Source organism: Triticum aestivum, chromosome 4D, assembly GCF_018294505.1.
Source record: "Triticum aestivum cultivar Chinese Spring chromosome 4D, IWGSC CS RefSeq v2.1, whole genome shotgun sequence".
NCBI classification, from domain to species: domain Eukaryota; kingdom Viridiplantae; phylum Streptophyta; class Magnoliopsida; order Poales; family Poaceae; genus Triticum; species Triticum aestivum.
This window is the reverse complement of record NC_057805.1, coordinates 458,310,626-458,321,243: the sequence shown is the minus strand read 5'-3', so window position 1 is coordinate 458,321,243 and position 10,618 is coordinate 458,310,626.

The following is a 10,618-nucleotide window of genomic DNA, read 5'->3' as shown; positions in this document are numbered from 1 at the left end:
TAACAAAATATTTTAATTGATTCTTTTTAGTTCATTCTTTTTGCTATTAGAGTTTTATAAAAGCTTTTTAGTTCATTCTTTTTGCTATTAGTTCATTCTTTGAGCTCAATGGCCCTGAAATTGAAAAGCACTACAAATGAACTCTGAATAGGTTGAAAGTTGGCATGGTATCATATTTTCACCCACATAGCATGTGCTAAAAATTTAGGAGGGTTACGGCAAAAACTGGATGCACTTCGTGTAGAAAATGGATCTCTTTTGAAGTATCACGGTTTCGGACGAAAACTCATCTGTTACAAAGGCATTTCATTTTTTTAACTTATTTCAACTCCAGACATTTTGTGCCTTCAGCATGCACCACTCAAATACACATCATCAATTTTCAACCCTTTCTGACTTCATTTGCTATTTTTCATGAATTTACTGATTTTTTTAGCTAAATGACCCTGAAATTGAAAAGCACTACAAATGAACTCTAAAAAGGTTGAAATTTGGCATGGTATCATCATTTCACCCACATAGCATGTGCTAAATAGTTGAAAGGGTTACAGCAAAAACTGGATGCACTTCGTGTACAAAACGGACAATCTCTTTCGAAGTGTCAGTGTTTCAGACGAAAACTCATCTGTTACAAAAGGCATTTCATTTCTTGACATGTAACTGCAGTGATATTCTAGATGAAAGCCATCATCAAAATAGTTGTGGAGAGAAAGTCTTCACTTTTTCTTCGCATGTGTCCCTTGCTTATTGCGCCGTAACCATGGATAATCTTCATCGTTTAACAGGATGCTTGAGTCAGCCTTCACTTTGAAGGGAGGAATTTCATGAAACTTTTCATAATCTTCAGACATGTCTATCTTGCCCTCCACTCCCATGATGTCTCTTTTCCCTGAAAGAACTATGTGGCGCTTTGGCTCATCGTAGGATTGATAACCCACAAGTATAGGGGATCAATTGTAGCCTCTTTCGATAAGTAAGAGTGTCGAACCCAACGAGGAGCTAAAGGTAGAACAAATATTCCCTCAAGTTCTATCGACCACCGATACAACTCTACACACGCTTGACGTTCGGTTTACCTAAAACAAGTATGAAACTAGAAGTACTTTGTAGGTGTTGTTGTATAGGTTTGCAAGAATATAAAGAGGACGTAAATAAAAACTAGGGGCTGTTTAGATAAAAACACAATAAAGTAAATATAGCGAGTGTGGAAAAGTGGTGGTAGGAGTTGTGAAATTGTCCCTAAGCAATTGACTACTTTACTAGACCGATAGCAAGTTTTATGTGGGAGAGGCCACTGCTAGCATGTCGTCCCTGACTTGGAATTCTATGCACTTATGATTGGAACTATTAGCAAGCATCCGCAACGACTAACGTTCATTAAGGTAAAACCCAACCATAGCATTAAGTGATATTGGTCCCCCTTCAATCCCGTATGCATCAATTTCTATGCTAGGTAGAAGCTTCTGTCACTCTTGCCCTCCAATACATAGTCCTATCAACATACAACTAACCCTATGGTGTGATCCACGCGCGCGCTCATATGATGGGCACCAAAGGACAGCAACATAACCACAAGCAAATTAAATCAATCATAGCAATTCATCAACCACCGATAGGACAACGAAAATCTACTCAGACATCATAGGATGGCAACACATCATTGGATAATAATATGAAGCATAAAGCACCATGTTCAAGTAGAGGGTACAGCGGGTTGCGGGAGAGTGGACAGCTGTAGATAGAGGGGGGAAGGTGATGGAGATGTTGGTGAAGATGGCGGAGGTGTTGGTGAAGATCGCGGTGATGATGATGGTGGCCACGGCAGCGTTCCGGCGCAATCGGAAGAGAGGGGGGAGGGGCCCCCTTCTTCTTCTTCCTTGACCTCCTCCCTAGATGGGAGAAGGGTTTCCCCTCTGGTCCTTGGCCTCCATGGCATGGGAGGGGCGAGAGCCCCTCCGAGATTGGATCTGTCTCTCTCTGTTTCTGCGTTCTCGTGTTCTGCCCTTTCACCGTTTCGTATATATATGGAGATCCGTAACTCCGATTGGATTGAAACCTTCGCCGAGATTTTTCTCTAAAAATTAGCTTTCTTGCGGCAAAAGAAGAGCAGCAACCGCCTTAAAGGGGGCCCACGAGGGGGGCAGGCATGCCCAGGGGGCAGGCGCTCCCCCCTGCCTCGTGGCCACCTCGGGCACCGTCTCGCGTTGATTCTTCTTCCCATATTCTCCAAATATTCCAAAAATATTCTCCGTTCGTTTTTATCCCGTTTGGATTCCGTTTGATATGGGGTTTCTGCGAAACAAAAAACATGCAACAAACAGGAACTGGCACTGGGCACTGGATCAATATGTTAGTCCCACAAATAATATAAAAAGTTGCCAAAAAGTATATGAAAGTTGTATAATATTGGCATGGAACAATCAAAAATTATAGATACGAGGGAGACGTATCGGCATCCCCAAGCTTAATTCATGCTCGTCCTCAAGTAGGTAAATGATAAAAAAGATAATTTTTGATGTGGAATGCTACCTAGCATAATCTTGATCATGTATCTAATCATGGCATGAATATTAAGACATGAGTGATTCAAGGCAATAGTCTATCATTTGACATAAAAACAACAATACTTCAAGCCTACTAATAAAGCAATCATGTATTTTCAAAATAACATGGCCAAAGAAAGTTATCCCTACAAAATCATATATTCTGGCTATGCTCCATCTTCACCACACAAAATATTCAAATCATGCACAACCCCGATGACAAGCCAAGCAATTGTTTCATACTTTTCACGTTCTCAAACCTTTTCAACTTTCACGCAATACATGAGCGTGAGCCATGGACATAGCACTATAGGTGGAATAGAATATGATGGTGGAGGTTGTGTGGAGAAGACAAAAAGGAGAAAGTCTCACATCGACGCGGCTAATCAACGGGCTATGGAGATGCCCATCAATTAATGTCAATGCGAGGAGTAGGGATTGCCATGCAACGGATGCACTAAGAGCTATAAGTGTATGAAAACTCAAACTGAAACTAAGTGGGTGTGCATCCAACTTGCTTGCTCATGAAGACCTCGGGCATTTGAGGAAGCCCATCATCGGAATATACAAGCAAAGTTCTATAATGAAATTCCCACTAGTATATGAAAGTGATAACTCAAGAGACTCTCTATATGAAGAACATGGTGCTACTTTGAAGCACAAGTGTGGTAAAAGGATAGTAACATTGTCCCTTCTCTCTTTTTCTCTCATTTTTTTCTTTTCTCTTTTTTTGGTGGGCTTCTTTGGCCTCTTTTTTATTTGGGATTCTTTGGCCTCTTTTATTTTGATAACCTCACATGGGACAATGTTCTAATAATGATGATGATCACACTTTTATTTACTTACAACTCAATATTACAACTCGATACTAGAACAAAGATATGACTCTATATGAATGCCTCTGGCAGTGTACCAGGATGTGCAATGATCTAGCATAGCAAAGATATCAAAAACGGACAAGCCATGAAAACCATCATGATAGCTGTCTTACGATCATGCAAAGCAATATGACAATAAATGCTCAAGTCATGTATATGATGATGATGGAAGTTGCATGGCAATATATCTCGGAATGGCTATGGAAATGCCATGATAGGTAGGTATGGTGGCTGTTTTGAGGAAGATATACGGAGGCTTATGTGTGATAGAGCGTATCGTATCACGGGGTTTGGATGCACCGGCGAAGTTTGCACCAACTCCCAAGGTGAGAAAGGGCAATGCGCGGTACCGAAGAGGCTAGCAATGATGGAAGGGTGAGAGTGCGTATAATCCATGGACTCAACATTAGTCATAAAGAACTCACATACTTATTGCAACAATCTATTAGTCATCAAAACAAAGTACTACGCGCATGCTCCTAGGGGGATAGATTGGTAGGAAAAGACCATCGCTCGTCCTCGACCGCCACTCATAAGGAAGACAATCAATAAATAAACCATGCTCCGACTTCATCACATAACGGTTCACCATACGTGCATGCTACAGGAATCACAAACTTCAACACAAGTATTTCTACAATCTACAACTACCCACTAGCATGACTCTAATATCACCATCTTTATATCGCAAAACTATTGCAAGGAATAAAACATATCATATTCAGTGATCTACAAGTTTTATGTAGGATTTTATGACTAACCATGCGAATGACCAGTTCATGTCAACTCTCTAAATAGGTATAAGTGAAGCAAGAGAGTTTAATTCTTTCTACAAAAGATATGCCCACGCTCTAACAAATATAAGTGAAGCAAAAGAGCATTCTACAAATGGCGGTTTTCTAAGTGAAGAGAAACGGGCAATCCAAACTTCAAATGATATAAGTGAAGCACATGAAGCATTCTATAAAGCCATACTCAAAAGATATAAGTGAAGTGCAAAGAGAATTCTATAGATCAACCAAGGACTTTCTCATACCAGCATGGTGCATAAAAGAAAAGTGAAAACTAATGCAAAAAGACGCTCCAAGATTTGCACATGTCGCATGAATGAAACGAATCCGAAAACATACCGATGCTTGTTGAAGAAAGAGGGGATGCCTTCCGGGGCATCCCCAAGCTTAGACGCTTGAGTCTCCTTGAATATTTACTTGGGGTGCCTTGGGCATCCCCAAGCTTGAGCTCTTGCCTCTCCTTCTTCTCCTCACATCGAGACCTTCTCGATCATCGAACACTTCATCCACACAAAACTTCAACAGAAAACTCGGTAAGATCCGTTAGTATAATAAAGCAAATCACTACTCTAAGTACTGTTCCAAACCAATTCATATTTTGTTTTTCCATTGTAGCTAGTGTAATATAACTTCTCCATGGCTTAATCCACTGATATAAATTGATAGTTTCATCAAAATAAGCAAACTATGCATCAAAAACAGAATCTGTCTAAAACAGAACAGTCTGTAATAATCTGAACATTCACCATACTTATGATACTTGAAATATTCTGCCAAAATTAGGAAAAATAAAAACTTTGTATAGAAAGGCAGTGAAAAAATAATCAGAACCGTTTGACGTTCCAGTAAAAAATTAAAAATCTCGCACTAGAGCCAAAGTTTCTGTCCTGCACCGTACAAACCAACAAGCATTGTAAACATCCTAAAGGCAAACCTTGGCACATTATTTTTATAATACAATGGAATTGTACAAGGGGATAATTTTTTTTTGAAAATTTTCTGTAATTAAGATTCACAAAGTTTCCGTGAGCATGAACAAAGTTCAAGGAGCTCTCCCACTTCAACAATGCTTGTCTTTCTCACTTTCACTTTCCTTTTTGAAAAGGTTTTAGGTTCCCCTCTTTATTTTTTGTTTTTAAACTATATAAAAGCACACAACAGAAATAAATGACTCTCTAAAACTTCCGGGTTGTCTCCCTGGCAGCGCTTTCTTTAAAGCCATTAAGCTAGGCATATAGTGCTCAAGTAATGGATCCACCCGGATCCCAAGGTATATCAAAGCCAATTTTAATTAACAATGATTTAGAATTTAGTAGTGAGCACAAAGCAACATATATCAAGCAAAGACGAAGCCTAACTCTCTTCCTATGCATCGGCATGTCATAAAAGAACAATTCATGCACACAAAGTAAGGGCCAATTCATAGTATAAACAGTTTCTTGCAATTTTTCGTGTTGGAAACATGGAGAGGCGGAGATGTAGTTCCTTTCTCATAATAATTGCAAGTAGGAGCAGCAAGCACATGCATATTATGTTCATCAAAATCATCATGTGCAACGGTAAAAGGCAACCCATCAATATAATCCTTAATAAGTGCAAACTTCTCCGATATAGTGTAGTTGGGAGAATTCAAAAAGATAATAGGACTATCATGTGTGGGTGCAATAGCAACAATTTCATGTTTACTATAAGGAAGTATAGCAAGTTCATCTCCATAAGCATCATTCATATTGGCATCATGGCCACAAGCATAGCAAGCATCATCAAAAAGGGATATTTCAAGAGAATCAACGGGATCTTAACAATCATCATTGCAATCATCCTTCGGTAAGCACGAAGGGAAATTAAACAATGTATGAGTTGAAGAGTTACTCTCATTAGAAGGTGGGCACGGGTAGCTAATCCGCTCTTCCTCTTTTTGTTCTTCGCTCTCCTCATCATCTTTTTCATCCAATGAGCTCACAATGTCATCAATTTCTTCTTCCATAGACTCCTGCAAAGTATTAGTCTCTTCTTGGACAGCGGAGACTTTCTCAATAAATGCATCAATATCGGAATTGAATTCATAATTGGCATAGCAATATTTAAGGATAGCTAAATTTTCAGGTCTATAAACAGCATCATAAAGATTTTCAAACTCTTTGAACATAGATTCAATTTCATAAGCACCCATAAAAGCAACAAATTCTTCTATTTGTTCCACATCATAGTAATCATATATACCTCTAGCATAAGAAGCCAAGGTTTCATTATCATTAAATTTGCATGAAAAGGGAAGGTATGGAGCCTTCATCCTAGAGCAACAAGTATAATCATATCTCAAGCATACTTGACGAGCATACCACTTCAACATATAAATTTGATCCCATAATAGTTTCCCTTTTGAATTAAGCGATAATCCCTAAAGTATTCACGTTGGTCCAACATGTATCCCATTACATAATTGAATGAGGTTTTGTCAGGATTATCAAAGTGGTACAAAATATTTTTCACATAATGATCATCGAGGGTTTTAGGAGGTCCCCATCTCCATGAGTAGCAAGTACACCTAATTTTTTTGGTATTTCGTGTTCCATATCCATAACTAAAGATAAAGAACAACTAAGAACAGCAAATAAAAATTACTTAGTGATAAAGCAAACAAGCACACACGAGAATATTCACCCACGCTATTGCTCCCCGGCAACGGCGCCAGAAAAAGGTCTTGATAACCCACAAGTATAGGGGATCAATTGTAGCCTCTTTCGATAAGTAAGAGTGTCGAACCCAACGAGGAGCTAAAGGTAGAGCAAATATTCCCTCAAGTTCTATCGACCACCGATACAACTCTACGCACGCTTGACGTTCGCTTTACCTAAAACAAGTATGAAACTAGAAGTACTTTGTAGGTGTTGTTGTATAGGTTTGCAAAAATATAAAGAGGACGTAAATAAAAACTAGGGGCTGTTTATATAAAAACACAATAAAGTAAATATAGCGAGTGTGGAAAAGTGGTGGTAGGAGTTGTGAAATTGTCCCTAAGCAATTGACTACTTTACTAGACCGATAGCAAGTTTTATGTGGGAGAGGCCACTGCTAGCATGTCGTCCCTGACTTGGAATTCTATGCACTTATGGTTGGAACTATTAGCAAGCATCCGCAACTAATAACGTTCATTAAGGTAAACCCCGACCATAGCATTAAGTGATATTGGCCCCCCTTCAATCCCGTATGCATCAATTTCTATGCTAGGTAGAAGCTTCTGTCACTCTTGCCCTCCAATACATAGTCCTATAAACATACAACAAACCCTATGGTGTGATCCACGCGCGCGCTCATATGATGGGCACCAAAGGACAGCAACATAACCACAAGCAAATTAAATCAATCATAGCAATTCATCAACCACCGATAGGACAACGAAAATCTACCCAGACATCGTAGGATGGCAACACATCATTGGGTAATAATATGAAGCATAAAGCACCATGTTCAAGTAGTGGGTACAGCGGGTTGCGGGAGAGTGGACCGCTGTAGATAGAGGGGGGAAGGTGATGGAGATGTTGGTGAAGATGGCGGAGGTGTTGGTGAAGATCGCGGTGATGATGATGGTGGCCACGGCAGCGTTCCGGCGCCACCGGAAGAGAGGGGGAGAGGGGCCCCCTTCTTCTTCTTCTTCTTCTTCCTTGACCTCCTCCCTAGATGGGAGAAGGGTTTCCCCTCTGGTCCTTGGCCTCCATGGCATGGGAGGGGCGAGAGCCCCTCCGAGATTGGATCTGTCTCTCTGTCCCTCTCTGTTTCTACGTTCTCGTGTTCTGCCCTTTCACCGTTTCGTATATATATATGGAGATCCATAACTCCGATTGGATTGAAACCTTTGCCGAGATTTTTCTCTAAAAATTAGCTTTCTTGCGGCAAAAGAAGAGCAGCAACCGCCTTATGGGGGGCCCACGAGGGGGGCAGGCGCTCCCCCTGCCTCGTGGCCACCTCGGGCACTGTCTCGCGTTGATTCTTCTTCCTATATTCTCCAAATATTCCAAAAATATTCTCCGTCCGTTTTTATCTCGTTTGGATTCGGTTTGATATGGGGTTTCTGTGAAACAAAAAACATGCAACAAACAGGAACTGGCACTGGGCACTGGATCAATATGTTAGTCCCAAAAATAATATGAAAAGTTGCCAAAAAGTATATGAAAGTTGTATAATATTGGCATGGAACAATAAAAAATTATAGATATGACGGAGACGTATCAAGGATGTATTCGCTTCCTTATCTTTTCTTTTTCTCGGTTTGGTAGCCATGTCCTTCACATAGAAAACCTGCACCACATCATTGGCTAGGAAGAATGGTTTGCCTATGTACCCAAGATTGTTGGGATCCACTATTGTCATTCCGTACTGCGGGTCTACCTGTACCCCGCCTCCTGGATTGACCCATTTGCACCGAAACAAAGGGACCTTAAAATCATGTCCATAGTCAAGTTCCCATATGTCCACTATGTAACCATAATATGTGTCCTTTCCCCTCTTGGTTGCTGCATCAAAGCGGACACCACTATTCTGGTTGGTGCTCTTTTGATCTTGGGTGATCGTGTAAAATGTATTCCCATTTATCTCGTACCCTTGGTAAGTCAATACAGTCGAAGATGGTGTCCTGGACAATGAGTACATCTCATCTCCAACAATGTTGTTACCCATGAGATGTGTTTGCAACCAACTGCCAAAAGTCCTGATGTGTTCACATGTAATCCAGTGTTTGGAGCACAGAATATTCTTGTGTCCATTGACATACAGGGTCACCAAGGTAGAATTCTATAGAACTGTGTAGTGTGCTTGAGCCCAAGAATGCCCGTCTCTACATATTATTGAATCCGCTCCTAGCGTGCCTTTTCCAGTCAGTCTCCCCTCATACCGCAATTGAGGGAGACCAATCGGCTTAAGGTCAGGAACACAACACCCAATGACCTCCTCTATTTGATGGCCCATGGAGATGCTTCCTTCTGGCCTAGCATGGTTATGAACATATTTATTTAAGACTCCCATGAACCTCTCAAAGGGGAACATATTATGTAGAAATACAGGACCCAGAATGGCAATCTCGTCGACTAGATGAACTAGGACGTGCGTCATGTTATTGAAGAAGGATGGTGGGAACACCAGCTCGAAACTGACAAGACATTTCACCAAATTATTCTTTAACCTTGGTAGGATTTCTGGATCGATTACCTTCTGGGAGATTGCATTGAGGAATGCACATAGCTTCACAATGGCTAATCAAACATTGTCCGGTAGAAGCCCCCTCAATGCAACCGGAAGCAGTTGTGTCATAATCACGTGGCAGTCATGAGACTTTAGATTCTAGAACTTTTTCTCTGGGATATTTATTATTCCCTTTGTATTGGATGAGAAGCCAGACGGGACCTTCATACTGAGTAGGCATTCAAAGAAGATTTCCTTCTCTTCTTTGGTAAGAGCGTAGCTGGCAGGACCTTGATACTGCTTTGGATGCATGCCGTCTTTTCCGTGCACACGTTGCTGGTCCTCCCGTGCCTCCGGTGTATCTTTTGTCTTCCCATACACGCCCAAGAAGCCTAGCAGGTTCACGCAAAGATTCTGCGTCACGTGCATCATGTCGCTTGCAGAGTGGACCTCTAGGTCTTTCCAATAGGGTAGGTCCCAAAATATGGATTTCTTCTTCCACATGGGTGCGCGTCCCTCAATGTCATTCGTAACAGATTGTCCGCCAGGACCCTTTCCATGAATTACTTGTAAATCTTTGACCATATCAAGTATTGCATCACCAGTACGGAGGACAGGCTTCTTCCGGTGACCCACCTCACCTTCGAAATGATTGCCTTTCTTTCTTAAGAGATGGTTCATCGGAAGAAATCGACGATGTCCCAGGTACACATTCCTGCATTTGTCCAAATATATACTTTCGGTATCATCTAAATAGTGTGTGCATATGTGGTATCCCTTGTTTGTCTATCCTGAAAGGTTACTAAGAGGAGGCCAATCATTGATGGTTACAAACAGCAACACATGTAGGTCAAATTCCTGTTGTTTGTGCTCATCCCAGACACGTACACCTTTTTCATTCCATAGCTGTAAAAGTTCTTCAAGTAATGGCCTTAGGTACACATCAATGTTGTTGTTGGGTTGCTTAGGGCCTTGGACGAGCACTGGCATCATAATGAACTTCTGCTTCATGCACAACCAAGGAGGAAGGTTATAGATACATAGAGTCACGGGCCAGGTGCTATGATTGCTGCTCTGCTCCCCAAAAGGATTAATGCCATCTGCACTTAAATCAAATAATATGTTCCATGCGTCACCTACAAAGTCCCCCCACCTTCTCTCAATTTTTCTCCACTGTGACCCGTCAGCGGGTGCTCTCAACTGCATGTCTTTCTTGCGGTCTTCTTTG